This window comes from Grampus griseus, assembly GCF_964374135.1.
Source record: "Grampus griseus genome assembly, chromosome: 5".
NCBI classification, from domain to species: domain Eukaryota; kingdom Metazoa; phylum Chordata; class Mammalia; order Artiodactyla; family Delphinidae; genus Grampus; species Grampus griseus.
In genome coordinates this window covers 90,233,669-90,259,858 of record NC_138998.1, presented here as the reverse complement: position 1 = coordinate 90,259,858, position 26,190 = coordinate 90,233,669, and the positions used below count along the sequence as shown (strand labels likewise).

At 38.0% G+C, this 26,190-nt stretch overlaps 1 protein-coding gene across 1 annotated transcript in view; it reads right to left on the bottom strand.

Annotated features, from left to right (window-relative positions):
• Positions 1-25,870, bottom strand: part of LOC309823267 (zinc finger MYM-type protein 6-like) — a 180,103-nt gene extending 154,233 nt beyond the window's left edge. The window contains exon 1 of the mRNA XM_082655438.1: positions 25,823-25,870. The gene's annotated coding sequence lies outside the window, so the exon portion shown is untranslated. The remainder of the gene's footprint in view (positions 1-25,822) is intronic.
• Between the last annotated feature and the right edge of the window lie 320 nt (positions 25,871-26,190).

Sequence of the window (26,190 nt, the reverse complement as noted above, 5' to 3'; positions counted from 1 at the left end):
AGTTCTACTATTAGGTAAGAAAAGGATAAAGAATACTAAGAACAATTAGTTGTCTCTGGTTTAAGAAGATTAAAATACATCCTTGTAGCCTATCTTATATCCAATATAATTTAATTTTAAAAGGCATTAAACATCCTTTAAAAGTCTGGTATAAAGGAAAGAGTACCTGACAAAAGGCCAAAGGATGTTAGTATTCAATACTACCACAAATCTACCAAGAATTAGCTGTGCAACCTTCTCTTACAGTCAGTATGTCAATTGTAGTACTGGATAGCACCTAAACAAAATATTCTCCCCAAAACTTTAGAAAAGTCATGATTATCAAGTGCATAATTATTCTAAAATACTGAAACTTGCACAATGTTATAAAAATTCCAGAGTAGAAATATCTGGCCTCCAGCCCAAGGGACACCAGATGCGTCTCTTAAAAGCCAATAAAGTATGGGAGAACATATTTGCAAATGAAGCAACTGACAAGGCATTAATCTCCAAAATATACAAACAGATCATGCAGCTCAGTAACAAATAAACAAACAACCCAGTCAAAAAATGGATGAAAGACCTAAATAGACATTTCTCCAAAGAAGACATACAGATGGCCAAGAGGCACATGAAAAGCTGCTCAACATCACTAATTCTTAGAGAAATGCAAATTAAAACTACAATGAGGTATCACCTCACACCAGTCAGAATGGCCATCATCAAAAAATCTACAAATGTGAGGAGCTTCAAGATGGTGGAAGAGTAAGATGCGGAGATCACCTTCCTCCCCACAGATACACCAGAAATACATCTACATGTGGAACAACCCGTACAGAACACCTACTGAACGCTGGCAGAAGACCTCAGACTTCCCAAAAGGCAAGAAACTCCCCACGTACCTGAGTAGGGCAAAAGAAAAAAGGGAAAACAGAGACAAAAGAATAGGGATGGGACCTGCACCCGTGGAAGGGAGCTGTGAAGGAGGAAAGGTTTCCACACACTAGGAAGCCCCTTCGCGGGCGGAGACTGTGGATGGCGGAGGGGGGAGCTTCGAAGCCGTGGAGGAGAGCACAGCAACAGGGGTGCGGAGGGCAAAGCGGAGAGATTCCCGCACAGAGGATCGGTGCCGACCGACACTCACCAGGCCGAGAGGCTTGTCTGCTCACCCTCCGGGGCGGGCGGAGGCTGGGAGCTGAGGCTCAGGTCTTCTGAGGTCGGATCGCAGGGAGAGGACTGGGGTTGGCGGCGTGAACATAGCCTGAAGGGGGCTAGTGCACCACAGCTAGCCGGGAGGGAGTCCGGGAAAAGTCTGGAGCTGCCGAAGAGGCAAGAGACTTTTTCTTCCCTCTTTGTTTCCTGGTGCGCGAGGAGAGGGGATTAAGAGCGCTGCTTAAAGGAGCTCCAGAGACGAGCGGGAGCCGCGGCTAAAAGCGCGGACCCCAGAGACGGGCATGAGACGCTAAGGCTGCTACTGCCGCCACCAAGAAGCCTGTGTGCGAGCACAGGTCACTATCCACACCTCCCCTCCCCGGAGCCTGTGCAGCCCGCCACTGCCAGGGTCCCGTGATCCAGGGACAACTTCCCTGGGAGAACACATGGCGCCTCAGGCTGGTGCAACGTCACGCCAGCCTCTCCCGCCACAGGCTCGCCCCGCATCTGTACGCCTCCCTCTCCCCAGCCTGAGTGAGCCAGAGCCCCCAGATCAGACGCTACTGTAACCCCGTCCTTTCTGAGAAGACAAAGGGAAATCTCTCCCAGGAGCCTCAGGAGCAGTGGATTAAATCTCCACAATCAACTTGATGCACCGTGCATCTGTGGAGTACCTGAATAGACAACGAATCATCCCAAATTGAGGCGGTGGACTTTGGGAGCAACGATATACATATACTTTTCCCTTTTTCTCTTTTTCCGAGTGGATGACAGCATCTTGGTGGTTGATAGCGTCTTGGTGCTCCAGCCGGGCGTCAGGGCTGTGCCACTGAAGTGGGAAGGCCAAGTTCAGGACACTGGTCCACCAGAGACCTCCCAGCTCCATGTAATATCAAATGGCAAAAATCTCCCAGAGATCTCCATCTCAACGCCAAGACCCAGCTCCACTCAGTGACTAGCAAGCCACAGTGCTGGACACCCTATGCCAAACAACTAGCAAGACAGGTACACAAACCCACGCATTAGCACAGAGGCTGCCTAAAATCATAAGGTCACAGACACCCGAAAACACACCACTGGACGCAGACCTGCCCACCAGAAAGACAAGATCTAGCCTCATCCACCAGAACACAGGCACTAGTCCGCTACACCAGGATGCCTACACAACCCACTGAACCAACCTTAGCCACTGGAGACAGATACCAAAAACAACAGGGACTATGAACCTGCAGCCTGCAAAAAGGAGACCCCAAACACAGTAGGTTAAGCAAAATGAGAAGGCAGAGAAACAGAGAGCAGATGAAGAAGCAGGTAAAAACCCACCACACCAAGCAAGTGAAGAGGAAATAGGCAGTCTACCTGAAAAAGAATTCAGAATAATGAAAGTAAAGATGATCCAAAATCTTGGAAATAAAATGGAGAAAATACAAGACACGTTTAACAAGAACCTAGAAGAACTAAAGAGCAAACAAACAATGATGAACAACACAATAAATGAAATTAAAAATTCACTAGAAGGAATGAATAGCAGAATAACTGAGGCAGAATGTATAAGTGACCTGGAAGATAAAATAGTGGAAATAACTACCACAGAGCAGGATAAAGAAAAAAGAATGAAAATAACTGAGGACAGTCTCAGAGACCTCTGGGACAACATGAAACACACCAACATTTGAATTATATGGGGCCCAGAAGAAGAAGAGAGAAAGAAAGGGACTGAGAAAATATTTGAAGAGATTATAGTTGAAAACTTCCGTAATATGGGAAAGGAAATAGTCAATCAAGTCCAGGAAGCACACAGAGTCCCATACAGGATAAATCCATGAAGAAACACGCCAAGACACATATTAATCAAACTATCAGAAATTAAATACAAAGAAAAAATATTAAAAGCAGCAAGGGAAAAACAACAAATAACATACAAGGGAATCCCCATAAGGATAACAGCTGATCTGTCAGCAGAAACTCTGCAGGCCTGAAGGGAGTGGCAGGACATATTTAAAGTGATGAAAGGGAAAAAGCTACAACCAAGATTACACTACCCAGCAAGGATCTCATTCAGATTTGATGGAGTAATTAAAAGCTTTACAGACAAGCAAAAGCTAAGAGAATTCAGCACCACTAAACCAGCTTTACAACAAATGCTAAAGGAACTGCTCTAGGCAGGAAACACAAGAGAAGGAAAAGACCTACAATAACAAACCTAAAACAATTAAGAAAATGGTCATAGGAACAAACATATCGATAATTACCTTAAATGTAAATGGATTAAATGATCCAACCAAAAGACACAGGCTGGCTGAATGGATACAAAAACAAGACCCGTATATATGCTGTCTAAAAGAGACCCACTTCAGACCTAGGGACACATACAGACTGTAAGTGAGGGGATGGAAAAAGATATTCCATGCAAATGGAAATCAAAAGAAAGCTGGAGTAGCAATTCTCATATCAGACAAAATAGACTTTAAAACAAAGACTATTACAAGAGACAAAGAAGGACACTACATAATCATCAAGGGATCAATCCAAGAAGAAGATATAAAAATTGTAAGTATTTATACACACAACATAGGAGCACCTCAATACATAAGGCAAATGCTAACAGCCATAAAAGGGGAAATCAACAGTAACACAATCATAGTAGGAGACGTTAACACCCCAATTGCACCAATGGACAGATCATCCAAAATGAAAATAAATAAGGAAACACAAGCTTTAAATGACACATTAAACAAGATGGACTTAATTGATATTTATAGGACATTCCATCCCAAAACAACAGAACAAACTTCCTTCTCAAGTGCTCATGTAACATTCTCCATGATAGATCATATCATGGGTCACAAAACAAGCCTCAATAAATTTAAGAAAACTGAAATCATATCAAGTATATATTCTGACCACAAGGCTATGAGACTAGATATCAATTACAGGAAAAAACATGTAAAAAATACAAACACATGGAGGCTGAATAATATACTACTTAATAACCAAGAGATCACTGAAGAAATCAAAGGGGAAATCAAAAACTACCTAGAAACAAATGACAATGAAAACACAACGACCCAAAACCTATGGGATGCAGCAAAAGCAGTTCTAAGAGGGAAGTCCATAGCAATACAATCCTGCCTTAAGAAACAAGAAACATCTCAAACAAACAACCTAACCTTATACCTAAAGCAATTAGAGAAAGAAGAACAAAAACCTCCCAAAGTTAGCAATCACAGAAATCATAAAGATCAGATCAGAAATAAATGAAAAAGAAATGAAGGATACAATAGCAAAGATCAATAAAACTAAAAGCTGGTTCTTTGAGAAGATAAACAAAGTTGATAAGCCATTAGCCAGACTCATCAAGGAAAAAGGAGAAGACTTAAATCAATACGATTAGAAATGAAAAAGGAGAAGTAACAACTGACACTGCAAAAATACAAAGGATCCTGAGAGATTACTACATGCAAATATGCCAATAAAATGGACAACCTGGAAGAAATAGACAAACTCTTAGAAAAGCACAACCTTCCAAGATGAACCAGGAAGAAATAGAAAATATAAACAGACCAATCCCAAGCACTGAAATTGAAACTGTGATTAAAAATCTTTAAACAAACAAAAGCCCAGGACCAGATGGCTTCACAGGCGAATTCTATCAAACATTAGAGAAGAGGTAACACCTACCCTTCTCAAACTCTTCCAAAATATAGCAGAGGGAGGAACACTCCAAAACTCATGCTACGAGGCCACCATCACCCTGATACCAAAACCAGACAAGGATGTCACAAAGAAAGAAAACTACAGACCAATACCACTGATGAACATAGACGCAAAAATCCTCAACAAAATACTAGCAAACAGAATCCAACAGCACATTAAAAGGATCATACACTATGATCAAGTGGGGTTTATCCCAGGGATGCAAGGATTCTTCAATATACACAAATCAATCAATGTGATACACCATATTAACTAACTGAATGAGAAAAACCATATGATCATCTCAATAGATGCAGAGAAAGCTTTCAACAAAATTCAACACCAATTTATGATAAAAACCCTCCAGAAAGTAGGCTTAGAGGGAACCTACTTCAACATAATAAAGGCCATATATGACAAACCCACAGGCAACATCGTCCTCAATGATGAAACCTGAAACCATTTCCACTAAGATCAGGAACAAGACAGTTGCCTGCTCTCACCACTATTATTCAACATTGTTTTGCAAGTTTTAGCCACAGCAATCAGAGAAGAAAAAGAAATAAAAGGAATCCAAACTGGAAAAGAAGAAGTAAAGCTGTCACTGTTTGCAGATGACATGATACTATACATAGAGAATCCTAAAGATGCTACCAGAAAACTATTAGAGCTAATCAATGGATTTGATAAAGAAGCAGGATACAAAATTAATGTACAGAAATCTCTTGCATTTCTATACACTAATGATGAAAAATCTGAAAGAGAAATTAAGGAAACACTCCCATTTACCACTGCAACAAAAAGAATAAAATACCTAGGAATAAACCTACCTAAGGAGACAAAAGATCTGTATGCAGAAAACTATAAGACACTGATGAAAGAAATTAAAGTTGATACAATGAGATGGAGAGATATACCATGTTCTTGGATTGGAAGAAAATTGTGAAAATGACTATACTACCCAAAGCAATCTACAGATTCAATGCAATCCCGATCAAACCACTAATGGCATTTTTCACAGAATTAGAACAAATATTTTGACAATTTGTATGGAAACACAAAAGACCCTGAATAGCCAAAGCAATCTTGAAAAAGAAATATGGAGCTAGAGAAATCAGGCTCCCAGACTTCAGACTATACCACAAAGCTACAGTAATCTAGATAGTATGGCAGTGGCACAAAAACAGAAATACAGACCAATGGAACAGGATAGAAAGCCCAGAGATAAACCCACGCACCTATGGTCACCTTATCTTTGATAAAAGAGGCAAGAATATATAATGGAGAAAAGACAGCCTCTTCAGTAAGTGGTGCTGGGAAAACTGGACAGCTACATGTAAAAGAATGAAATTAGAACACTCACTAACACCATACACAAAAATAAACTCAAAATGGATTAAAGACCTAAATGTAAGGCCACACACTATCACACTCTTAGAAGAAAATATAGGCAGAACACTCTGTGACATAAATCACAGCAAGATCCTGTTTTACCCAACTACTAGAGAAATGGAATTAAAAACCAAAATAAACAAATGGGACCTAATGAAACTTAAAAGCTTTTGCACAGCAAAGGAAACCATAGACAAGATGAAAAGACAACCCTCAGAATGGGAGAAAATATTTGCAAATGAAGCAACTGACAAAGGATGAATCTCCAAAATTTACAAGCAGCTCATGCAGCTCAACATCAAAAAAAAACCCAAAACAACCCAATACAAAAATGGGCAGAAGACCTAAACAGGCATTTCTCCAAAGAAGATATACAGATTGCCAACAAACACATGAAAGAATGCTCAACATCATTAATCATTAAAGAAATGCAAATCAAAACTACAATGAGGTATCATCTCACACCGGTCAGAATGGCCATCATCAAAAAATCCACAAACAATAAATGATGGAGAGGGTGTGGAGAAAAGGGAACCCTCTTGCTCTGTTGGTGGGAATGTAAATTGATACAGCCACTATGGAGAACAGTATGGAGGTTCCTTTAAAAACTAAAAATAGAACTACCATATGACCCAGCAATCCCACTACTGGGCATATACCCCGAGAAGACCATAATTCAAAAAGAGTCATGTACCACAATGTTCATTGTAGCTCTATTTACAATAGCCAGGACATGGAAACAACCTAAGTGCCCATGATCAGAAGAATGGATAAAGAAGATGTGGCACATATATACAATGGAATATTACTCAGCCATAAAAAGAAACAATATTGAGTTATTTGTAGTGAGGTGGATGGACCTAGAGTCTGTCATACAAAGTGAAGTAAGTCAGAAAGAGAAAAACAAATACCGTATGCTAACACATATATATGGAATCTTAAAAAGATAAAAATGGTCATGAAGAACCTAGAGGCAGGCCGGGAATAAAGATGCAGACCTACTAGAGAATGGTCTTGAGGACATGGGGAGGGGGAAGGGTAAGCTGGGACAAAGTGAGAGAGTGGCATGGACCCATATACACTACCAAATGTAAAACCGATAGCTAGTGGGAAGCAGCTGCATAGCACAGGGAGATCAGCCCGGTGCTTTGTGACCACCTAGAAGGGTGGGATAGGCAGCGGGGGAGGGAAGAGATATGGGGATATATGTATATGTATAGCTGATTCACTTTCTTATAAAGCAGAAACTAACACATCATTGTAAAGCTATTATACTCCAATGAAGATGTTAAAAAAAAAATCTACAAACAGTAAATGCTGGAGAGGTTGTGGAGAAAAGGGTACCCTCCTACACTATTGGTGGGAATGTAATTGGTACAGCCACTATAAAGATTCCTTTAGAAACTAAAGATAGAGCTCCCATATGGTCCAGCAATCCTACTCCTGGGCATGTATCCAGAGAAAATCATAATTCGAAAAGATACATGCACCCCAATGTTCATTGCAGCACTATTTACAATAACCAGGACACGGAAGCAACCTAAATGTCCATCAATGGATGAATGGAGAAAGAAGATGTAGGACATATATACAATGAAATATTACTCAGCCATGAAAAAGAACAAAATACTGCCATTTGCAGAGACATGGATGGACCTAGAGATTGTAATACCAAGTGAAGTAAGTCAGACAGAGAAAGACAAATATCATATGATATCACTTATATGTTGAATCTAAAAAAATGGTACAAATGAACCTATTTGCAAAACAGAAATAGAGTCACAGGTGTAGAAAAGACACTTATGTATTAGCAAGGGGGAAGGGGGAGGGATAAATTGGGAGATTGGGATTGATATATACACACTACTATATATAAAATATTAATAGATAACTAATAAGAACTTACTGTATAGCACAGAGAACTCTACTCAATACTCTGTAATGACCTCTATGGGAAAAGATTCTAAAAATGAGTGGATATATGTATAACTGACTCACTTTGCTGTACATCTGAAACTAACACAATATTGTAAATCAACTATACTCCAATAAAAATTAATTTAAAAAAAAAAGAAGAAAAAGCCAATACAGCTTGTCTCTATCTTTGTACCTCTGTACAAATGGAACTCTATGACTGCCTCGCTGACAGGGCACAATGACTGGGCTGAATGCACCACAGGATACTGGCTGACATCCCTGAGGTGGCACCTGATACACAAGCCAGATGACCTTTCAGCATAGATAAGGAATGAGCAGTTTGTTTTTACACAGCCAATGAATCCACCGCCACAATATTCATTCAAGGAAAGCCATCGGTTGCAAATGTGCCAGAGAACTCAAAGAACTGCCTTATTTGGGCTTATAAGTCATAGCAGAAGCTAAGATTATCTGCCATGTGTTGGAAATGCATTGGAGATGCAAAATCATCTTTTTAGAGATTTTTTGCTTCATTGAATGCATTTCCCCATAGCCCATTTGTGGTTCTCGTATCTTGCCACCAGCTTTCCAATGCTCAGGAAACATTCATTCACAGGGCCAAAGCCAGTTATGTCAAAAGTCTGGTCCTTGTCTCTCTCTCCATGAGTGCACTGAAGTCTCCTCTAGAAGTACAGAAAGGAAAGCTTTCAGTCTTCATGTTGTAGCCAGAGTCACAGTTCCCAGGAAAGCCAGTTAGTCTGGAAAACCAGTATCCAAACATAAAAGAAAAAAGAAATATTATAGTGTCAACTGACGTTGCAACCTAACAAATTTTTAGTAGAAAAAAAAAATTTTTAAAGGAGGGGGCCTCACAAACAAACAAAAATGCAAAAATTTACAAAAGCACCTCTCCATTTAGGTACTAACAAGTGTAATCTATCTGAAATAATCAGAGTGATTTGATGCTACATATTTTGATTTCAGTATCTTTCATTTTAAGCTGCAGGGTGAGGAACATGATTAAAATAAACGATTAAAACACACACTGCTGTACATAATTCAAATGTTCCATGAGAATCAGGGATGTTGCTTTAATGTGTTAATCTGATGGTCTATTTAAAAGGCAAAAACCTAGTTATGATGACATAGCACAAACAGATAAACATTCATACCTGCAACACCAAGAACTTCCACAGTAAACTTGACAGCCTGTCTCTGTGGATAACTGAGGTGTACAACATACAGAGCTCAACTTATCCATTCTAATCTGCTTCAAACAATGGGGACTGAGTCACTGGAATAAAAACTGATGCTTTCATTCAGTCTACCTTTAAAAAAAAAAAAAAAAGAAAAAAGCCAGGCTATTTGACACTATGGGCTGAAAAAAAAGACAAAATGTCAATGCACACGAAAACCTTTCAGGTCCTAAGATTGTTCACTATCCTTACTATAGCTACCTTTGTTATGAATACTTTTATAAAACGGGGAAGTTACCCCTCCTTTAAAAATAAATCTTCAGGGCTTCCCTGGTGGTCCAGTGGTTAAGAATCTGCCCGCCAGTGCAGGGGACATGGGTTCGAGCCCTAGTCCGGGAAGATCCCACATGACGCGGAGCAACTAAGCCCATGCACCACAACTACTGAACCTGTGCTCTAGAGCCTGCAAGCCTCAACTACTGAAGCCCGTGTGCCTAGAGCCCATGTTCTGCAACAAAAGGAGCCACCGCAATGAGAAGCCTGCGCACTGCAACGAAGAGTAGCCCCTGCTCACCACAACCAGAGAAAGCCCACATGCAGCATCAAAGATCCAACGCAGCCAAAAATAAATAAATAAAATAAATTTACTTTTAAAAAAGATCTTCAAAAACTACTTTTGGCATACAAACTATAAAAAAAATTGTATTAAGTGAAAAAATCATTTACTTTAGAGTGATAAAACCAGAATTTCAATCATGGTTCCACCATTTTCTCACATTTGGTGGGAGGATTCAATGATTCAATGAATATATACATTTCATATACATCATATATATATAATTAACTGTCATGTTATAGGCAATAAGCATATATTAATTATCTCCCGTTTTAAGCACAATGTTTAATATAAAGACTGCAGTACACTGGTTAAGAGCATGGAGTCTGGCGCCACGACTCTGGTGTCTGCTTGGGTTTGAATCCTGGTTCTTTTGACTTTGTGTCTCTGTTCCACAGTTTCCTCTTCTGTAAAACTGGGTTCATAATAGTATATACTGCATAGGATTGTTATGAGGGTAAACTGAGTTCATTTATTTGTACTGAGGAGAAAGGGCCTGGGAAATCAGCCAAGGTGAAAGGAGGCCAGGAAGCTGCATGGAGTACCAGCTCTTCAGAGTAAAGCACACATTGCCTTTAGTCCACACAATTGAGCCATAGGGGGAAGATGAGATTGGAGCCTCCAGGCTAGTCAACTAATGCAGGGCAGAGCTTAGCCTCAGAGGAAAAGAACATGAGCAAGACACCACCAGCCAGAAGATGAGGCAGCATCTCTCAAGAGCTAACGATACCTGAGGGAGCTGCTTAGGTCTGAATGCCGCAACAGTAGGGCCAGTTGAGGCTACCAACACCCACACATGCTGGGCCCTTAGACAATAATTTAGACCTGCTGTGATGACAAACAGAAAGAGGAAATGATGTCTTTGCAGGCACTTGTACGAGGAGGTAGACATCTGTTTTTCTCTCCCTCCTGCTCCAATACAATGGGCATAAATCTCAGGAAGAAACTTAATAAAGTACTATCTCCACACTTGAAGAGCTTACAACTAGTTGGTTAGACAAACGTGCAAACAAAGAAATACTGTACAATTAACATGAGGACTTCATAATAAGGTATTGTTTGTGTTGGGTCCTGAAGGATGGGTATAAATTCTCCAAGCAGACAAGGGAGACAAAGGAATCTAGAGGTAACATTCAATGTGAATATCATGAAGAAGTTCTCAGAGGCATGGAAGTGCATGATATGTTCCAAAAGAGTACTTAATTAGAATTATGGTTACCAGGGAAGGAATGGATGAGGAAGAAGTAGGGAAGAAGCTAGAAAGAAGAGCTCCAAGGTAGAAGTCTGGAAAGAGTTTCACATTAGATATTGAAGGGTCTTCCCTTTATGCTAAGATAAAGAGTAGGAGATTTATTCAGTAGGAAATTAGAAACTGGCAAGAGTTTGAACACAGGGGAGTGTGACATGGTCAGATTTACATTTTGATCTGTATCACCAATAGTAATATGGAAAGTGCACTGGAAGGGAGAGGGTGTGGCATAGAAAAGAGGTTCAGTAATGCAGACCACCAGAACTATGTCCACAGCAGTTACAGTTATCAAAAATGAGACAATAAAAAGGGATGGGGACTTTTGAGTCCCAAGTATCACAAATTCTCTCCCTTATTTTTTTAACAAGACATGAAAATCAACTGGTGGGGAATAGTTGTAAGAGTAATACCTGATATAAGAAATTTTAGTAACGGAAATAAACACTATTTCAGGGTTGTAAAAGATCATGTTTTACTAGACCAGAAATCTCCGTAGGCATTAGGAAACCATCACAAACCGTTAATTTCATGGTTGTCTACTCTGTAAAAACCTATGGCTGATTTGCTTCATAAATACATACACACATAATATATATATATAATATATACATAAGATATATATGTGTGTGTGTGTGTGTATACACACACACACACACACATATATACATACATAAATGGAACAGACCACACGAATACCCCCAAAACATCTGATGCTGATAAGTAAATATTGTCATTTACTAGAGGTCCAACTCCATATCGACCCCACTTTAGCTCTCTATTTGACCCTCCTTTTCCAATTGGGAGAAGGAAAGTACAGTAAATGAGCCATAATTTTTGGCAATGCATATTTAAAATAAGGCCTGCCAAGTTAAAAACTGAAAATGCAGCAGCTGTTTGCATAGAACATAGGCCAGGAAATTCCTGCATGACTGACAATATGCTTTTGCTTCTGGCCACACAATCTCTGACCAGGTATTCATTTCAGCAGCTGTCAGCCAAACCTTGAGAGGAGAGTTTTTCTCACTATAGAGGAGAAGATCCCTAAAAGAGAAGGATTAAGTGTTGATACACAATAATGGGAGTGCTTCTAAGGAGGAAATCTGTATATTCAACAAGGAGGCAATCTACATGGGAATGGAAAAGCAACCATTCTCACAGTGTAGGCAGATTAAACACAGCACATATCCTGAATATTTGGAGAAGTGTCTTACTTCGTTTGCAGAAGAGAGCTCCCAGGGCCAGTCCATGGGGCCTGGCACTAAAAGATACTGTTTCCTAAACTGTGTGGAATGTGCCTTCCGGATGCTGGCCACATCAGGCGGCCATATCTCTGTGATGGCAACAGTGGAAGGGGCGGTGGCAAACACTGAGAAAGTGTCTAAGGCAGCACTATCTCCCACATCAGCCTGCAGCTGTGATGGGACCAGGGCCAAAGGCATTTGTGGAAGCAGTCCAACAGGGGCAATGGCTATTGCCTGGCAAGGGGGCAGCCAGCAGGTGGGGGAATAATGCCTAAGGCTCAAACTGTAAAGAAATTCCACAATGATAACTCCAGTTAATAGCACCAAAGACACAGCAATAATTTAGAAAATGAAAACCTGGGGGAGTAAGGGGGCAAGTAAATAACCCTTTCACTTTCCATGTTCAACTTCATAACAGAGGGAGGAAAGTCAGACAGATGGAGATAAAATTATCACACTTACTACTGATAAAGCTGACTGCAGAATGTGGCTCAAGATCTGCAGTTAAATGAGCTTGTTTACACTTCATCCTAAATTAGACACTGGCATAGCTGGACAACAGCAAGCCAGAGGCAGACTTGGTGGAGAAAATACCAGAATTTAATGCCCTGTGGGCAAACAGGCTCTAAAAAGTAAGAAGGAGTTGGACTGGGCACATTAGGAATTGAATGTTCCTAACATAAACTTTCCTAGTCTTTCATCCATGGGTAGGAGTGAACTGAGAGTGAAAAGAGGCTCTTCCCCTAATCCACCATAACTTTTCCTCGAGGTGAGTGAAGTGCTCATTTTCCATCCCTTTTGGAAGTATGAGGAGGGGGGAAATATCATTACATTAACCATAATAATAATGGCAACTATTATTTATTAAATATTTGTTGTCTTCCAGCACTGTGCTTTGTGTATTATCTAATTAAACCCTCACCACAACCTCATAGGTAGGTATTGTTTTTAAACCTCATGTTCACACATAACTACACAGAATCTGAGGATTGGTTCCCTGCCCAACGTTACATAGTTATGAAGAGCCAAAGTCTGGAGTTTGTGCTTCAACCCCTACACCCTTCTGCCTCCTGCAAGTGAGGGCTGTGAGCTCCTAAGTACTCCGAAGAAAAAAGAGAAAGTAAAGAGACTGGATAAGGAATGAGGTGAGCTCAAGTCCCATATATTACCAGGAGGACAGGGGAACTAACAAAGGCCCTCGGCTTAGCTGTAACCTACATCCTCTGCATGGTTAGTTCTACCGTTCCACTGTTAAACTTTTTTAAGCATGTTCTTTCTTCTTTTCCCCACAGCTTTAATGAGGTATAATTAATATACGAAAAACTGCATGTATTTAATGTATATAATTTGATGAGTTTGAACATAGGCAGAACCTGTGATACCATCACAACAATTAAGGTAATAAACATATCCATCACCTCCAAAAGTTTTGTGTCCTTCTGCTTTTGTGTATGTGTGTGTGTATATGTGTTTGTTAAGAACACTTAATACGACATCTACACTCTTCAAAAAATTTTGTGTGCTTACCACATTTTCTTTATCAGTTTGGCCATTTGGGTTGTTTCCATGTCTTAGCTATTGTGAATAATGGTGCAATGAACATGGGAGTGCAGATATCTCTTCCAGATTTAACTTCCATTCTTTTGGCTATATACCCAGAAAAGGGGTTGCTGGTTCATGTGGTAGTCTATTTGTGATTTTTTGAGAACCCTACATACTATTTTCCATAGTGGCTACATCATTTTATATTCCCACCAACAGTGCACAAGGGTTTCAATTTCTCAACACTTGTTACCTTTTTTGTTGTTGTTGTAATAGGCATCTTAACAGGTGTGAGGTGACATCTCATTATGTAGATAAACTCTTCAACGCAAAAATATAGGTATGCTTTTTCACAGAAGCTAAGGATTCTTTAATCATATCATATACATGCAACACATGGTTCTATATTGTAAGCACATGTCGAGAAAAGGTTTACAGATATTGATTTTGGTTGTGGCCAACTTAAATAAGCCTACCATCACCATCCTTTTACCTATATCTACAGCCTCTAAATATTGCCGGTGAGAGACACAGCAGTCTATTTACAAAAGCAAATTCTTTTGCAAGTATAGAGCAACGTCATGCCAAACAGAAGTACTCATGGTCCAAGATACTTAAACTGCCATTAACCTATAAAAAGCAAACCAAAATAGATTTGCATTAAAGCTATTATAATTCTTAACGTTTGGTGGTAAAGAGCAAAAATAGGATAAAATACCTATTTTCACATGTGATTTGAATAGTTAAGTCAGAAACAGAAAATATTGGGATATTTTCATGTCTCTGTAAATTTGTTCTCATACTAAATGGCCTTCATATGCTTTTCAAAACAAACCCAAACTTTTTTCAACATCTGAGACATATAACAGTCTACTAAATAAACACTTAAGGAGACAGAGCACTATTTGCATTATTTTGGTAGAGTAGGAAAATACAATATAAAAATAGCATCTCGAGGGAAGATTAAATTTTTTACAAAGGTGCCAATAATTCACCAGTGGTCTTTGGTTTCCCCATTTGTCAACCTTGCTATCTCTGTTCTACCCTTTCTGTTATTCATACCCCTCTCCAGATGTGCATGGTATCACCAGATCAGATTTCTTCTATCACAAAGAGAAACTATCTACTTAATAAGTTGATATATGTCCCTACGTAAAAGTATTTTTAAAGATGAGTCTACAGCATGATTGCAGAGCTAAAACAAGGCAGTAGATTACTATATGTGGAATTCCTAACACAAATAGAGAGAGGAAAATCTTGCTGGTTCTCTTAAAATTATACCATATAGATGACACCCTATAGCCTCCCCTCCCCGCAAATCAAAGCTGATTCCAAAAATATAACTTGTGGAAAAAGGATTTAAAGTGTGTAAGTTCATGAATAAACAGAATAATAGAGTCAAGTGGCTCTGGGAAGGCCTCCCCTTCCTTCAGTGGCTTCCATACACAGCTGATTGCTAGTCAAAATTCCAAAATTAGTTTCATTTTGTTGTCTTTTTTAAATGTGCATATTCCTAAGATAGCATTTTAAATTTACTAAAGCATCCAAGCAACATTTTCTAAAACACTTCTATGTGCCGGACCATGTGCTAGGTACTAAGGACACAAAGACATTTACGAAAGGAGTTCAGTAATCAGGTAGGAACCCAGGCCATGTAAGCAATTAACTAAAAGATGGTATAATAAGGGCTGTAACAGATAAATGTATGCAGAGCTGTGGGAGCATGGAGATGAGAATAATTGAGTTACCATGAAAAAGTCTCAGAAGACTTTTTATAAAAGGTGACTTTTTAACTGGATCCAAAATGAGTGTAATTTTGATGAAAGGAAGAAGACAGCAGGCATGAAGCTGCAGAGAGTTGAAAAGCTCTACAAGGAGAAGAAACAGGATGTGTGCACAAAATAATCTCTATGTACACCTTCTTTTAGGTCACAGAGAAAAAGGTAACTATGTCTAAACTCACAGAACATTTATGTATCTCCCCCTGGTTAGAGCTAAAGACATATCTGTGCATTAATAAATTTATATGCTAAAATGTGAGCTATTTTCACTGAGAAAATATGTACTAACAGAGATATATGTAGAAGTAGAAATGATTAGATATGTCAGCAGACATCCAGCTAGAAACTTTTTAAATTGTGATTTTATCATTTTTCACCTAAATGAGTCCAGCTGTCTACTTACTTAATATTACTGAATGCTTACCAGTTGCCATGTGCTTTTCAAGGCACTGGGGATTCACTGAAGAATTAACAAAAGTAAACTGATTTCACAGAGCTTATAGTCCTAAGAAAGACGGAAAACAAACAAGAAACTAATATGTAATATAATTTGAAGTGTGACTAAATTGAAGAATCTTGCAAGCAGCTAAGGTGGAATTACTTGCAGAAACCAGTAGTCCTCTCAGGAAAAAGTAGAAGAGCCAGGTAAAAGGAAAATAAAGAAGCATTTGATTTAAGGCATTAGAGACTGGCTGAAGCTTCTAGAATTCGAGGAGCCAAAATCACAGAGACACTGGAACCACAGAGAGGTGAGCAGACAATCTGTTGGCCATTTCTTCTCTCAGGCAATTCTTGGAGTGAGACTAAATGTCAAGAATTAAGTCAAGGGACTACACACCCCTCTGTGTGTGCAGGTGTCAACTGACGCTCGTTGTGTCCACATCTGAGTGATAGGGTGTGGAAAACTAAAACTAGAAAATTGTGCTATGACACACTGCTAAAAGAAACTGTCCTTTGACTCTGACCCAGGAGTCTCATGACCTCTGTTAAGGGGCAGAGAAGTCAAAAGAGCTTTGAATAATCTCGTGGGACAAAAGATACAAAACCAGTGAAATGCAGGATGAATTTTTCTGTAATCTTCCACTGCTAAAGAGAGAGAAATTGTTGTTCAAGACCATCGAAAAAACAGGGGACTTAGAAAATTCCCAGGCTCTCAGTTTCTCATTTGGAACTTCTGAAGAGCTACACATAAGATATAAGAAGAACCAGAGTCTACAGAATTTCAACCATCCCTAAGTCATCTCAATCCAGTTAGGAGACAATTCTCCATGGGTCTCTTGCATTTATTCACATCTTATAAGCAGAGGAACTTACTGTCTTTGTTCCATACTATCTTTCAAGAATGTTTTTATAGTGAACAGCCATGGAGGAGAGAGACAGTGTCTTTCTCTGGAGCAAAGGGCAGGTTGTTTAAACATTGTGGATGTATTCTAAATATGGATAGAAATCTACAGAGATCTATAGATCCATTCAGGTTATTTTTCTTGAGTGATCGTTGGCAGTTTTTATCATTCAAGAAATTTGTCCATTTTATATAAATTGTTGAACTCATGTGCACTGAATTCTTTACAGTAGTCTCTGCTTATTCTTTTAATGTCTACAAGGTTTGTGGTAACATACCCCTTTTCATTCCAATATTTACAATTTGTGTTGTCTCTCATTTTACTTGGTTAACCTGACTAAAGGTTCATCAATTTTACTGTCATTTTCAAGAAACTGGCTTTTGCTTACTATGATTTTCTCTCATATGTTTCTGTTTTTAATTTCATTGGCTTCTGCTCTGTTATTATTTCTTCTATGATATTTGCTTTGGGCTTAATTTTCTCTTTTTTTTTTTTTCTAGTCTCCTGAAGTGGAATCTTAAATTGTTGATTTAAAACTTTGCTTTTCAGCAACCTAAGTGTCCATTGACAGATGAATGGATAAAAAAGATGTGGCCCATATATACAATGGAATATTACTCAGACATAAAAAGAAACAAAATTGAGTTATTTGTAGTGAGGTGGATGGACCTAGAGTCTGTCGTACAGAGTGAAGTAAGTCAGAAAGAGAAAAACAAATACTGTATGCTAAACATATACATGGAATCTAAAAAAAAAAAAAAAATAGTTCTGATCAACCTAGTTGCAGGGCAGTAATAAAGATGCAGACGTAGAGAATGGACTTGAGGACACAGGGAGAGGGAAGGGTAAGCTGGGATGAAGTGAAAAAGTAGCACTGACATATATACACTACCAAATGTAAAACAGATAGCTAGCGGGAAGCAGCTGCATAGCACAGGGAGATCAGCTGGGTGCTTTGTGACCACCTAGAGGGGTGGGATAGGGAAGGTGGGAGGGAGGCGCAAGAGGGAGGGAATATGGGGATATATGTATACATATAGCTGACTCACTGTTATACAGCAGAAACTAACACAACATTGTAAAGCAATTATACTCCAATAAAGATGTTAAAAAAATTGGAGTTTTAAACTTTGGACCACATTACTTTTGAGGGACCCCTCCTGTTCCCTTTCAGTTACGGTTGTTTTGTTAAAATATTCTAAAAAAGCATGGCAAAATTTAATACATTCTTTGTTTAGGGTTTCAACATGACTCACTATTTTCTGAGCATTCCATCTTTTAAACTGTTTTATTATAAAATATACACAAAGAGAATAATGTGTAAGAAGACACTTTGAATAATAAAATGAACACCTGTGTATTCACCACCTAACTTAATTATTATCAGTCCCTTGTAGCTATTTCTCTGGATTTTATTAATAATCCCTGTGCTTTTCCTCATTGTTTCATCTCATGTGTATGTATCCCTAAGAAATATAGCTCCACTTGCCTGTTTTCTAAATGTGTAAACTGGAATATTTTACGTATCTGTGGCTTTTTTTGTTTTGGCTCAATGTTAATATTTTTTGAGATTCATGCATATTGATGCATATTATCTGTGGTTTGTTCATTTTCTTTGCTGTATACTATTCCATTTTGTGACTACATCATGATGTCTGGTAGGGAAAGTTCTGTTTTGCTTTTGTTCAGGATCATCTCAGCTCTTTGCATTTCCATATAAATGTAGAATTCACTTGTCTAATTCCATGAAAATCCCCATAGGGAGTCTAGATGAAATTACATGTAATCCATAGGACCATTTTGGAGGAATTAACATCTTAATGATACTAACTCTTTCTATCCATGAACAAGTTATAGCTCACCATGTATTTAGATCTTCCTTACTGTATTTCAACAAAATTTTATAATGGTCTTCATAAATGTGGTCGACAAATAATAAACCATCTATAATAGGAAAAAAATCCTTGTAAAGCAACTATACTCCAATAAATATTAATTAATTTTAAAAATAAATTAAAAAAATAAAAGTTTGCTTTTCAAATAAAAAGCATTAAAAGCTATATATTTAACTCTAAACTTCTTTAGCTACATCCCACAAATTTTGACACATAGAACTTTTATTTTCATTTGATTAAAAACATGCTTGAATTTCCCTTGTGACATTCTCTTTGAACCATGGGCTATTTTGAAGTGTTTATTTTCAAATATTTGGAAATCTTTCAGATATCTTACTGTTGCTGGTTTCTAGTTTAAATCCCATTTGATCTGAGACCAAACCTTAAATGATTTTGAATCTTTATTGGTCTATCTTGAATAATATCTATCTTGGTGAAAGTTCCATATGCTCTTGAGAAAAACATATATTCTACTGCTGTGATTTGAAGTGTTTTTTATGTATCTAACAGATCCATTTGGTAAATAGTGTTGTTGAAATCCTCTGTTTCCTTACCAACTTTCTATTTGTTTAATCTAATACTTAAAGTTGAAGTCTCTAACTCTACTTGTAGATTTATTTTTCTTATCAGTTCTGTCTGTTTTATTTCATATACTTTAAGCTCTGTTGTTAGGTGCATACATATTTAAGATTACTATTCTTTTATTGAATTGTCCCTTTTATCACTATGAATACTGTCCTAGTACTATTCCTTATTCTGAAGTCCACTTTCTCTGACATTAATATAGACACTTTAGTTTTCTTTTGATTAATGGTTCCACACTATATTATTTTCATATTTTTACTTTAATCTATTTCATTATATTTAAAGTAGATCTTGTTGTCAGGACACAGTTGGGTGCTACTTTTTTATCCAATCTGAAAATCTCTAATTTTTATTTGGTATATTTTCACAGTTTAAATTTAATGTAATTATTTAAATGATTGGTTTTAAATCTACTAACATCTCCAATTTGGGGTTATTATTTAAAAGTTTTACACACCCTAATGACTGCCGTAGAGTTTACAATATTCACATTTAATTAATTGTGCACTATAAGGAACTTATAACATTGTAATTTAAATTCCTTTCCTATCCTTTGTGCTATTATTGTCATGCATTTTACTTTATATATACCATAAACATGTAATACTTTGATATAATGTTTGCTTTTCATAGCTATCTTTACAGAAATTCAAAATAAGAAAACTAAATTTTAAATTTTCCTTCATGAATGCCATTTCCAGCACTCTTTCTTTGTGTAGATCCTAGTTATTGTCTGGTATCTTAGTCCTTATTTTTGAAGAACTTCCTTTAAGGAATAAATAATAGGTATGCTTGTAAGGAATTCTCTCAGTTCTTGTTTTTTTCTGCAAGTATTTATTTCTCCTTCAATTCTATAAAATATTTTCTTTGAGTATGAAATCTGGGCTGACAGGTTTTGTTGTTGTTTTTCCAGCACTTTAAGATGTTACTCCCTTGTCTCTAGATTTCATAGTTCATGATGAGAAGTCTGTTCCAATCCTTATTTTTGTTTCTTTGTATACAATGTGTACTTTTTATCTGGCAGCCTTCAATATTTTCTCTTTATCTTCAGGTTCCAGAAGTTTGAACAGTTATGTTTCTAGGTGTGTTTGGAAGTATTTATTGTTTGGTGTTCTCTGAGCTTCACAGATCTATAGTTCTTATAATTTACTGCTTTTGAAAAATTCTTGGTCATTATCTATTCAAACATTTCTTCTGCTCAGTCTCTCTTCTCTATGATTCCAATTCCATTTATTTTATACCATTTACTATTGTCCCTTAGCTCTTAGAAGAACCGTTATGGTTTTTTGTTTCATGCTTGTCAGTTTGGAAAACTTCCCTTGACCTATCTCCAACTTTACTGTTTCTTTTTTTTTTTTTTTTTTTTACTGTATTGATTGTACTGATAAATTCATCAAAGGCATTCATCTCTTCGATAACCATGCTTTTAATTTCTTCCATTTCCATTTGGTTCTTTATCATAGTTTCCATCTCTCAGCTGAGATTCCATATCTATTCATGCATATTGTCTACTTTTTCCTCCAGAATCTTTGTCACATTATTCAGCTATTTTAAACCTAAAATATGAATCATATTTGATCTGGTTCTGTTGATTGTTTTGTCTCTTGACAGTGTATTGTTGCTTTTTTTCCCCCTTGCTTCTTTGTATGCCCTGCATTTTAGCTGAAAGCTGAATATCTTGTGTGGAAGAGTAGAGATGACTGTAAATAGTATTTATGCCTGGAAATAGGCATGCCTTTTCTCTTTGGATTATAAGAGTTTGTGTCAGTCTAGTCAGGAATTGAGCTGAGTCTTTTTTTGTTGTTGTTGTTATTTTGGCTTCTATGGTTACCCTCAGGGCACCACAAAATTCTCTGGTTTTAACTTGTACTTAGAGTGAGGAATACTTTTTCAGAAGATTTTTTCTCAAGGGCTGCTTGCCTCTCAGTTTTAGGTTTTTCCTTTGTGCCTGAGAAAAGATCTCTCTCTTCACTTTGCCCTTCTCCCAGCATTATACATATGACAACTGCTATGGGTCACTTGCCAGCCTGATAAAGAAGAATGGAAGAGGGGGAACAGGGAATCATTTTCTGTTGTTCTGGTTCAACCTCAATCTGAGGAAGGCACTGTGTGTCCAGATCTTGGATATGAGGCCTTTTTTGTGGTCATACTCCTCCCCCAAAGGTAGAGCTCTAAGTGGTCTAGGCTCAGGGTGTTTTTCTGTCCCTCCCCTAAGGGCAGATGGTGTTTTGTTATTTCCTTCACCTAATTGCAATGCATGTTCACTTCTGGCCTGAGGGTGACAATATCTGCTGTCCTTCCCACATCAGCTTAAGCTTTTACCCCATAAAGAAGGTAAGAGAGAAGGTTCTAGGTGAGGCTTTACACCTTTTCCACAAGAGCTGTTGTTCTCCTCTCCCATACCTTCACCAAAATAGAGGCTTTCTCAGGTCTCCAACCCAGCCCCTAATCTCTCTTATAAGTACATACATGGTCTGTGGAGAAGATCGTGTACATATGGGCAATTTCCCCTTGTGACTGCAGCTCCCAAGAGATTCTATACACTCATGCCGGTCCACAGTCTGAAGTAACTCGTCAGAAATTTTAGCTGAATTCTCATGAACAGCTTGCATGGGGTTTAGCATTTACCCCAGGAAAGAAATTGCTCATATTTTCCTTCTCCTTCCAGAAGAATGTTTTTCTTTAGATTTTGAGTTAGTTGACTGCTCTACAACCTCAGCTCTCTGATAAATTCAAGGACAACTATTAATTTGCAGATTATCTCTCTTTTTCATTGTAAGGGTAGTAATGATGCTCTTTCCAGCTTTCTACATCCTAAGTAAAAGCCAGATGATCACTCTCTCTTTTATTTTAACCACTGAAATACACAGTTCCTTTGTATATTGAGGAAATATACTCATTCCTGCCCATTTTTATAGCACTAGCTTTTTCAAAATTTATGCATTACTACAAGAATTAGTCTAATAATGACAAAATTATGTGTGGGGAATAATCTAACACTTATTGAAATGTTGAGCCCATACCTGTGGATTTACTCTATGAAAATACTTCAGTCCGCTGGCATGTACGGCTTCTATTATGGTCATATACAAACAGATGGCACAGAAGTGTCAGTTCTCACATCATAAACTCATGGAGTGACAGACAAGTTAATGAAACACGTTCTTTTTTCTGATATTAATTGCACCACCATATGATAAAAGACTTTAAAATTAAGCTTTATAAGATTCTATTTGCCATGGCAAATTATTTACTTGGAAGAAAGTTGTCTTTCAATGAATTTCATCAAATTAACTAGAAGTAAAGAAATTAAATTAGCAAGTACTCTTAAGTTAATATCAGTTTATGTCCTAAATAGTAAATAAGTAACTCATATTTGGCCTAAGTAGTAGCTCATGGGATTTAACCTATAAAGATTAGGTGCATTTAGTCTGAATAAATAAGCTTGGAAAAAAATTCTTCTTGAAAATCTTGGAAAATAGAGGGTTTTGGGGGAAATTTGTTAAGCACAGGTCAATTTCCTACCAGATAAAAAGGCATGTTTATAATTAATCTGATGGTGATAAAAAGGCTTTTAATTAGATTTCCAATGCAAAATGGGAAAGGATAGGTTTGGAGTCAAACACAGAAGAGTTGAGCCATCTGCTGTCAACCAGCTCTTGCCAACATCTGATTTGCAAGTTAAATTATTCCAGCTGATGACATATGACATTTCTTTCTTCTTTTTAATGTCTTACTCAAAATGAGTTTGCTGCTCTGCCACTTGATTAAATATTAAATGCTCTCAAATGCTGAGGTTGGACTTTCAGAAGTCATAGCCGTTGCCATAATGTTCCTCAGTAAACAAATCTAACTAAAGAAACATAGATCTGAGTTGCTGGCTCATGTATTATTGTTCTGTGACATGATTTTGAGTTAGAGAAATTTGACCTCTGAGATATTCACATTTGGAATTTACAAACTCAAAAGTTTCTTCACAGTTTTAGGGTAATGAGGCAGAGGAAACAAGAGTCACCTCTCTAGGTTTTGATCCATATTTGAGCAAAAAGGGAAAATGGTTTAAAGAAGTCAAATCCTATCTGAACTCATTGCTTCATCTCTAGCATGATGAGTTTATCACCCGGCAAAAGAGTTGAGACTTATACTGCAGAAGCTCTCAAAAATTTAAACCATAAAAACACTGCAAAACAATGTGTTCTTATTCCCTATGGCCTAAAGCTGAAAAATTCTGTTTCCCTCAAGGTTTTAGGCTTATTAATAGCTACAGTTTTGCCTTCAGAATTATTGATCCAAACTGCCTTGAATTAAGGCCACAGCTTTTTCCAAACTTTTCAATCACTTAGCCTCCACAGAAATCTCCATAAACAATTTTATCATAACCTAACTAAATCAACCTATGTATGCCAATAACTAGAATGCAAAGTGTGTGTGTGTGTGTATTTGACAAGATACCAATTTATATATCATAAAGATAAAACCATGGAGAGAAATTGGTTTTGTGGTAAAGAAGGTGAATATTCATTTCCTGAAGGAAAGCCCAAACCATTGGCATATGAATTCCTGACAGAAAATGAGCACCCTCAGCCAGTCAGGACACAGATTTCTCTACCGGTGAACCACGTGTTCACCTGTAAGGCAAGGACTTGAGGCGATTATATTGGAAGTGATGGCGCCTATGGATCACAGTTTTCGTCCCAGTTGCTTGTGCCCCCTATGCACTCATAAATCTTTAATCATGACTATCTAACTTACAGCTACCAATGGCAGTTTTCTTTAGAAAAGACACAGTCTCCTGGCACACTTGCAACATTTCTTTTCAGATTCTGTGCGTTCTATCATTACAAAATCAAATTTTAACACCTTTTTCTTAATATATTCATCTGATATAAAGCAAAGACTTTATAGCTTCCCTAAAACGAGGCAACATATCTTAAAATTTCCATTACTGTTTGATCACAAGAGGATGTAAAAGTTATGTAATCAGCAAATCAGTAACAACTTAGGTGGATGAATAAACACAAGCAAAATAAAACGCTAGTGGAACATGAATGGTCATTGTGGGTTTTCCTGAGGAGCCAAAGATGGTGCTTAGCAATTGGGATTTTAGAGAAAATGAATGGCAAGACCACTAACAAATGTGAACATAAGCTGGTTTAGAGTGCCTTGGTCCCGGAGGCCCCTGCCCGTGTTGAGACTCAACCCTTCCATTGCTGGATTGTGGCAAGAGGCAGAAGTGCCTTAAGCAATAAGGGGTAGGAGGAAACTTGAGAGACTCAGGAAAGTTGCTATATATAACAGGTCCATCCAAAATCATTTTATATTTTAATAAAAGATATGGCTATATGTTGTACAATGCTGAATGTTAGTCCTGGTCTATAGATTTGCTTCCAACATTCTCAACAGTGAATTTTTCTAACTCTTATGGTTTCAGAAAATGAACCCTCAGAGTTCTAAAGGATATGCTAAATCCTGAAGTTAACTCTAGCATGTCCCTTCATACCACCAACTTCGATAAAGCACAGAAAAACTGTGTACTTATTCAAGGAGGAATGAATGTAGGCTGTGTTTGTGTACGTGCATACACTGGTACTGGCAGGTAAAATTTGAGCACCTAATAGTTCCAAGTGCTTAAATATGTAATTCAAATACTTCAGCATTACCAGCCCTTGAACACAGCTATTGTCACATTAATAGTAAAGCCTTATTTCCTGTATTTAACTCCCACCTTTACTCACAGGTATTCCGGATGCCTATCAGATCCTCTCTAGCGTTCTGAGAGTTCCTGAAGAGTGTCTGTCATGTGCTCATGAAGCAGGGGCCACATAACACCTGTCATGCTCTTACTGTCTTTTACTCTCCTACCTTTTTATTGCTCTCTGTACATAAGATTCCTTGAATGCGTATTGGATGCTGCTGTTGTTGTTTTGACGACACTGCTTTATAAATTGTACGGTTTCTGCTGCTGCCTGACCAGGACTTTAGGTGCCAAACCCTCTCTGTGATGAAGAAGAAATGCTCCATTCCTCAACAACGTGCAGCACTCTGTCACCAAGGCCACAAGGTACCACTACTTTTGCCCTGTCTCAAAAAGTTGGTCTACTTTTGCTTTAACCACTACTTGATAACTATTTCTCTCAAACTCAAAGCAATTCTGGAAGACAGTGAACTGAATGGCCCACAACGGGATGTGACTCAGGGTGGACCATGAGTGTCCACCCTCCTGCACATCATGACTTACCTCAACAAGGCCAATTCGAATCCTTCTCAGGGATGGATAAGGCTGCTGAAGAAGAGGTGGTTTTCTCTCCTTCTGTGAGATCATATTATTTGAGGACCAACTAATTCTGCAGTTTCCAGGAGCCACTGACACCACATGGAGACAGCCTGAGAATAAAGCCAAGAAGAGGCAAGCAGAGCATGATTTAGAGCTGTGCCCTATACCAGGGCAGCCACCGGCCACATGTGGCTTTACACTTGAAGTCATTAAAATTAAGTTAACACATTCATTTCCTCGGTTGCTATTAGCCACACTTCAAGTGCTTAATAGTCACAAAGGCTATCATATTGGACAGTTTAGATATAAAACATTTCTGTAAACACAGAGCA